The sequence below is a fragment of the Heterocephalus glaber genome, unplaced genomic scaffold, assembly GCF_053883595.1.
Source record: "Heterocephalus glaber isolate CG9 unplaced genomic scaffold, H.glaber_assembly_v1.0 deba00001553, whole genome shotgun sequence".
In the NCBI taxonomy this organism is placed as follows: Eukaryota; Metazoa; Chordata; class Mammalia; order Rodentia; family Bathyergidae; genus Heterocephalus; species Heterocephalus glaber.
The window spans coordinates 28831886-28840224 of record NW_028258344.1 but is presented as its reverse complement, the minus strand read 5'-3'; the positions used below and the strand labels follow the sequence as shown (position 1 = coordinate 28840224).

The window sequence follows — 8339 nt, the reverse complement described above, 5'->3', positions numbered from 1 at the left end:
TGGATGCACATTGAGGCAATTCTCTTAAGTGAAATAAATAGGACACAAATGTGTAAATATCGAATAGTTTCTCTAGTGTGAGAAACTGAAAGTGTAAATAAGGACTAAAAGGTATAACAGATAATGTGAAATAGGGAGAAAAGGGGCAAAGGGGAAGGGAAATTGTGAGGGGTAGGGGAAAGGAAAGAAGGGAATGGAATTAATATGAGAAAATGAAAAAATGGAAACAAAGTCTTTGTAAATAGGGAGGGATGGAGGGGTTAAAGGGAGGGCAGGGGAAGAAGGAAAAAATAAGAACCAAGAGAGATTATGTAAACATGCAAATTTCCAATGATGAATGTCATTATATAGTATACCTAAAATGTACCAATAAAATAAATTTTTTTAAAAAGATCCCAATGATGAATGTAACTGTAATGTATACCTAAAATGTACCAATAAACTTAATAAAAAATAAAAATAATAAAAAACTAAAACAAAATAATTGAAATCAGTACCCTGGAAGCACTGGCAATTGAGAAATATTGTTGCTTCAACTCTTTAGTTCCTGCTAAAATTCTTTATAACTCTGTTACTGATTCTCCACTACATCCTATATCTGATAGTTGTGCATTTCCACACTTGAAGCCAATACCTGTTCTCATGTCCCAGAGGGAGCAAATAGCACATGTCCTTCTATGGTGGGCTGACATTTGTGTTTATGGTATCTTCAAGGCTACCCACCCTGCAGGGAGCATCAGAATACAACCAATCCAATGCTGCATTATCTTTCATAATCTTGAAAATGTTCACTCTCAAGTTGTGGGCAAAACTATAACATAGGAAAGAAAATTCTAAAATGCCTTCAGGGCTCTATGCTATTTTAGAGTATCAGCTCATATACAACACAGGGGTTCATCAATATCATTTGCTGGAAAAAATTTGACTTCCAAAATTTGACCCAGTTTATTGGGTTCACTCTACTTTTTTCTTGTTTTTTAGATGATTGAATGTCCCTCTGCATGGAGGCAAGAGCTCAACTCACTGATGTCTTGATGTTTCTTGTCATCTTTTGTTCCTGTGCATCTGGAATTTCCTCCTTGTATAGAATGATTGTTACCTCGCCACAAGCCCTTTTATAGTAATCTCTGACCTTTACAAAATGCCAGTTGACTGTCTCAGTTTGTTTCTTTTTACTTCAGAGTTTATGAATATCTGGTACTCCTTGTATCATTTACACAAACTAGAGGAAGCTGCTAACAAACACTTACTGCCAGTCCAGAAGACAGGCGTATACTGAAATCAAAGACTGGCACAGAATTCTCCTCTGGTTCTCCTGTTGAACTCCACTTTATCTTCTTTCTTTACCAAAAGAAGGCTGCGGGTGTTTGTGGAGATTCACTGCTTTGCTGCTAGTGCTATTGATTTCTGGAACTGAAGCGCATCCCAGCAGGGTTCTGGTAGGGAAGGAAGCAGCTCCTCTGTGCATGTGTTCTTGGTGTCACCACTTCTCTCCTGGCAGTGCAGTGTGCTGCGGTGATGGCTGCCATGGTAGAAAAAGGAGAGTCTAAATCCCAGCACATCCCAAGGAAAAACCCAGGATTTGTGCCCTTGCTAGTAGAGGAAATAGGAAATACCCTTAAATATGTCTTTGAATAGCACTAACAAGAAATTATATCTGCTTTGTATTTTTACCACTTACACTATTATAATACCATTATCCACCCCAATTTTCATGCAGGGAAAAAAATAGCCAAGTTTACAAATATTCTTCTACTTTATAAAATAAATACATAATTATACTTCATATTGTATGGCTAGATCCCTCCCAAGATTGGAAGTCCCTTCTATATTAGGAACAATGTTCATCTTTCTTATTAGTGTCATTCACAGTGCCCAACACACAGCAGGAACAAGGGGGCAGTTGAAAAAATGAATAACAAACATTGTAAAATTAACTACTAACTTTGTGTAACTACAGCCTTTAATAAATTATTTATCTTAAAATATTAAACGAGCATCTAACTATGTCTCCATATCGTGCTAGTTCTGGAGCTATAAATGTGAGATATACATCGTGCCCCCCCTCCACACACCTGCAGTAAACTAGAAGTAGAAAACAAATACAAAGAGCTGTAGGTGGTGCTGTGAACAAAATACAGCAAAGTACAGTTGAAGACAGTGCAAAACTACTCAATAGAGAGAAATAGTCAAAAAAGTTTTCATGCAGAGGCTACATTGGTTAGTGGTGGTCCTTGAAGGACAAAGAAATAGAGAAAGGGAATTTCATGGAATAAATGAAAGCATGAACCAGAGCAAAGGTAGAAAAGGGCAGAGCTTCCTTAGAGAATGCCAAGAATGTCTGCACAGACCAGAGCCCACGGGGCTGGGCAGGGAGTGGCAGGAAATGAAGGTAGAAGTGATCCAGGCCAGTGAGAGCCAGCTCTTAACTGCAGATTTAAGATGTTTGGACTCTGCTCTGCTGGCAGTGTCACCCTCAGCAAAGGTGAGTGGCCAGAGAGCAGTACCAGCAGGTCTGTGTTTTAGAGATTATTGCTCTGATGAGGGGTGGGTACTGAAGGCAAGAGACCTGAGAGGTCAGGACAGTAAAGGCCTCACCAGGACAATGGATATGAGACTTTCTGCTTCCAAAAAGCAAAAATAATTGTTGTACCAGGTTCACTCATGGGAACTGAGTGTGCATGGGAGAGGTCAGGGTGTCCTATGACCTCATTAGTCCAATCCCTACTGGATCCCATATAGACCCAAACTTAAGCCAATTTTTCTGAACAAAAAGGCAAACACATGAATTTGGCAATTAAAATCCAGTGTCTTCTTAAAAACACATTTAATCTGTTCCTGTTTGCTCCAGCCTTAAGGCTGACATCTAAGTGACACCATACACTGAATATGTCTCTGCTCCATGACAAGAGAGATTAGCACCTTCAGAGCAGTGTGTGACATTCTTCAGCCATTTGCCACCACCCTGCCATGGGTGATGTCACCTGCAGGTGAGGAAATTGTACAATTGCTCCCTGTCCTTTCTGCAGAGCTTGCAGATAGAAGTGCCAACTGCAGGGTTTATGTCATTGACTTAGAGAAATAACTTAGTGCTTTTAGACAGAAGGCAGCATTTAGCCTTCATCTTATGAAGTGCACTATAAATTTATGTGATTTAGAAGCACAGGACTATACCCAGCTTACATTCCCTCAGTTTCCTCTCGCATTATCCAACTCTTAAAAAGTAAAGCAAATCATCAAAACTTTATAAAAGCAATACACACTACAATTTCTTTTTTTTTAATTCCTGAGATGAAATAGTAAGAATTGCTGTCTGTGTGAGCATGAAAATATGAGTGATTTTTTTTCATCTTTGAAGATACAATATTTTAAAATGATTATCTGCAGGTGTTAAATACATTGATATTTCCCCAATAAAGGTTTGTAAATGAGCCCTATTAAATTCTGCCCTATTTAAGTTTCATGATCAAATAACGTCTAGACTCTCAGATTCTAGGAGTCCTGGGGTCTCCTGGCTTTTCTGTGGTCCCTAACAACCCTCTGTAGTTGATACTTGAAGTTCTTCTGCCTTCATGGACTTCCCATTCCCACTAACTCTCCAACTGATGTGGAAAGAGCTGCCAAACATAACTTGGAGTGAATAATTACTGTAGCACATCTGTCCATGAACTGTAAGCCAGCTTAAAGTAACAATGTAGCAGAAAGATGTTGTTTTTATGCTTTGTATGGGCTGCCGCTGAGGCCCCGTCTGGGTCAACTTGTCCCTTTTTAGAAACACTGGCTGGGGCCTCTCCTCTTGTTAGGTTCCCGGAAAGATTAGAAACCAGCCTTGAAATTGTTTATGTAAGCCCCCAACCTTGAAGCTATAGAAAGTCCCTTGCTGTTTTGCCATGCATCTGTGTAACCAATGCTTGAACTTCTTACTCTGTAAAAAGGTATATAAAGGAGAAATTTTCTTAACTCGTGGTCAGTCTATACACACTCGTTTCTTGAGACTGGCCATTACCTGGCAATAAACTTCTTTCTTATTTTACCCAACTCTCCTGGTCTCTGTAAGGTCATTTCGACTCCCAGATTTGCCACAAGAAAGCCACTCACAGTGGCCAGCGAGTTCAAATTCTGTGCTATAAACAGTGTCTGCCATAGTCGTCCTTCAGCTTGAAGCATAGTCCATAATCTGACTAATTAGATTGATCAAATATACTAATTTATGTTGTTAGACTTTATGTTGTGTCATATTTTTGTATTTTATTTGTTTTAAATTTTTTTTTTATTATTAAAGCCTTTACTCTTGGGCTGTGGGTGAACAAAGAGTGGGTTTACATAGCCTCTGGAATCATAAACTTGCAACTCTCCTTAACTTACTTATAAATGTCCATGCCCTTTGGGCCTAATCAATCCTTGGAATTTTAAAATAAAGAAACAATTGAAACCCAGTGGCACCGCTGCTAGCAGCTGGGCAGATCCCTGGATGCCTCCAACTGCGAGTTCATCTAAGAGTCAGAAGTTCCTGAGTGGCAGCTGCTGGGACAATTTTAGAGAAGATCCAGTTACCTGGAATTCAAGTTGATAAACCATTTCTACTTCAAAAATATTGGAGGAAGATATGGAAGTGCCATTAAGATGGTGGTTGTAGGGAACAGAGCAGTTGGAAAATCAAGTATGATTCAGAGACACTGCAAAGGCAATTTTACAAAAGACTACAAGAGAACCATTGGAGTTGATTTTTTGGAGCGACAAATTCAAGTTAATGATGAAGATGTTAAATTAATATTATGGGATACCCCAGGTCAAGAGGAATTTGATGCTATAAGACAGGCCTATTACCGAGGAGTCCAGGCTTGTGTGCTTGTGTTTTCTACCACAGACAAGGAGTCTTTTGAAGCAATTTCCAGCTGGAGAGAAAAGGTAGTAGCTGAAGTTGGAGTTGAACTGTGCTGGTACAAAACAAGATTGGCCTCTTGGACAATTCTTGTATAAAGAATGAGGAAGCTGAGGCACTGGCAAAGAGGTTAAAGTTAAGATTCTACAGAACACTGGTAAAAGAAGACCTCAATGTGAATGAAGTTTTTAAATATTTGGCCAAAAAATATCTTCAAAAACTCAAACAAAAAGCAGCTGAGGATCCACAACTGAGACATTCAAGTAGTAACAAAATTGGTGTCTTCAATACATCTGAACATACATCTGAAGGCAGTCACTTGAGTCAGAATTCAAGTGCCCTTAATAGTTGGGATGTCACCAATCTTAGACCTAACAAAGAGAGAACTAAGAAAAACAGGAACCTGTTTAGTGGCTGTAGCATACCCTAAATCCCTAGGGAGAAAAAAAGTTGGATTACATTCTGCCATTCCAGAGAAACACACCCAGCCATCCTGATACGTTCAAGATTTTAGCAGACTTTACACCTCCTGGCTCCCTGAATACGACAGATGTGTTTTTCCAGAGTATGGAGTGAGACCTCTGGTGGAAATATTACTGCCCTGTGGACTCATTTTTTTTATTTTTATTACATTAGACAAAGCTTGTCCTGTATTTGAAGGAATGCTATAAGAAATATCAAAACAGGTTTTGCTGAATTGTAAATGCTAAAATCACGAAAGAAATGCCTAAATATTTTGGTCCAGATTTTAATATTGGGCATCAAGGAAAGATAGCAAGCATTCTTTTCTGAAATTGCCCATCTAGCTTTTATGGAAAATAGTACTGAGTCTGAACACTAACAGCAAAATAGTCGCGCACAGTAAACTGAATCTCATTGGACTGCACCAGTTTGTATTGGGGTGTCATTTGTGTATTGTCCATAAATGCAATGTGGTCGGACATGTGCATACATGTGCCAGAGCACGTGGAGGGTCTGGTCTGTGCAGTGTCTAGGGAAATGTAGACACTAATCATGTATAAAGTCACGTACACACTGCATATGTGTAAGCTTTTATCTTCTGATAAGAAATTCCAGGCCTATATTTTGAAAAATGAGCTAAAAAGTGCTTGGTGCCAAAAATATTAACCTAATTTTTACAGTGCTTTGCTATTAGAATTTACATTGTTTTCCTCGCTGGCAGGATAATAAAAGTGGGGTATGAATGTTTTAAGCCAGAGCTTCTCCCCGTGAGACTTCCTGTAAAACCCTTTCCCTGTGGCCAGTTGCACATCCAGCCACTGTGGCCCTGAAGGTGTGTGGCAGGGCTGCAGTTGCTTGTGCAGACAACACCTTTCACTGCCAACAAAAGATCCCTTTCAAGATTGTGCAAATGGAGCCAGGTGTGGCTGCGCATGCTTGTAATTCCAGCACTCTAGGAGGCTGAGGCAGAAGAATCAAGCTCAAGGTAAACCTGGGCTACATAGTGAGTCCAAGATCAGCCTAAATGCAGTCTGAAAAAGAAATTATGCTAACCATTTTTTAAAATACATAAATGATTACCTCCAGTCTTAATCTGGCTTATGGGTTTTATAATGCCCAGCAACTCTAAAGCATCCTTTTATTTACATATTTTTGTATGGTACTGTATTTTAAGGTTATTGCTTAAAAATTTCTATTGCCTTTGGTTTGTGTAGCACTTTCTCAAGAGCTCTGTCAGTACCATATAAAAAATAATTTTAAAATGTAAAGACATATCAGAGCATAAATTTTGAGATTTGGGATAGCAGCCTTCCAAACAAAGGTAATTAACCCTATTAAAACTGATTACCAACCCAGGGATGGTAGTACACATCGGTAATCCCAGCACTTGGGAGGCTGAGCCAGGAGGATCAAGAGGTCAAGGCCAGTCGGGGCCACATAGTGAGATCCTATCTCAAAAACAAACAAAAAATTCCCCCAAACACTCTGATTATCATTCATCATCATCATCACTGTTTCTTTTGTGTTACTGGAGATTAGACCCATGGCCTTCAAGCTGAGCTACATCCTCAGCCCTTTCTGAGACAGAGCCTTGCTAAATTGCTCAGGCTGGGCTCAAACGGGATTTTCCTGCCTCAGCCTCCTGGACTTCTGGTATGAGGTATGAGCCACCAAACCTGGCTTAGTAGTTTTAATGTATAAATAACCCCTTTCAATATATCTGTTTTTCCAAGATTTCAAAATACTTAAAAATAGCTTCTTGGAAAATGTGTCATGAAGTCACTTTTCATTGTTTTGTACTAAATAAATAAATATCTTATGTATTTCTTACATGTTTTATCTCTTTTTTGAAGTCTCCTGTTTGTACCACCTCCAACCTCCTGCTCAAACTTGTGCTGAGAATACACCAGAATTCCTCAGGTGTGCTGTAGTTAAGTGGTCCAGAGTAATGGCTGCTCTCCATGTGTTCAGAGACAGGCTGGTGTTACCTGCTCACAGCAGTTAGTACAGGTGCTTGTGTTCATGTCACTGCTGTCACCTTCCATTGCCGGTTGGGAAAATCTCACTTACTCACAGTGGGTACCTGGTAGTGATTCAACTGCTTTTATTTTCTTCAAATAGTCTCTTCAATTTTTTCACAAAATATATGTTGTGGCAAGTAATCTTAGTCTTTATTGTCAGAAAAGTTACTCATGATATAATATGGTGCAGTTCTAATTCATACTGACTAATGTGTGTGGGTGAAATTGTGTTCCTTCTCTGTATCAAAAAAATTAATCTCTGGTGATAGTCACTTTGTTATATCCTTGGGTTTTTTTTTACAAAAACTGAAGATATCTTTGTTGTGTATTTGAATTTTTACTTTTCATTGCTATATTTTACACCTAACCGTAGTCATTTTAAATAATTAAGTAGGTTTGTTTATTCAGTTAATTCTAAAACCTTCAAAATTTACATTAATTTTTCCCTTTGTGCCTCTTTAATCTTGTAAATAACCTTGTTATAAGTTGTAAGGCAACCGCGGATGCTGAAGAGCCTGCCGCCCGGGCCCCTTCCCCTGTGCGGCGTCCTGTGCTCTGCTCTGCCCACTGTGGCCAACCTGAGTCCCTCAGTCTCCTCCCCGGCCTCGGCCTGTGAACTCCGCAGTACTCCGTCGGCCTCAGAAGGTAGCACGGTTAACTACATCGCTTAAACGGTTTTCTTGTTACTGGCCCAAAGTCAGGAGCACAGGCGTACTCTTTCAAAATAAAGCTAACACCACGAAAAAGGGGGTAATGGACTTCCCGCATGCTGGGGTGAGGTGAGACCCTTGCTTCCAAGCTGGAGGTGGACTTGGTCCTCTGGAAGAACAGTGACGTGCACCCATGTCTGCATCCTTAGGACAGGACCTTTCCTGAAGACCTTCTTTCAGGTGTCCCTGACGTCCCAGCCTGAGAACTGAACTCTTAATTCAAGGTACTGTGACTCAGCAGCATCCTCTCTGCCTGGGCTGTGA

The 8339-nt window shown here is 39.8% G+C and overlaps 1 pseudogene; it reads left to right on the top strand.

Moving 5' to 3' along the window:
• Window positions 1-4597: 4597 nt before the first annotated feature.
• On the top strand, window positions 4598-5312 carry LOC101714344 (ras-related protein Rab-23 pseudogene; annotated as a pseudogene).
• Window positions 5313-8339: the final 3027 nt, after the last annotated feature.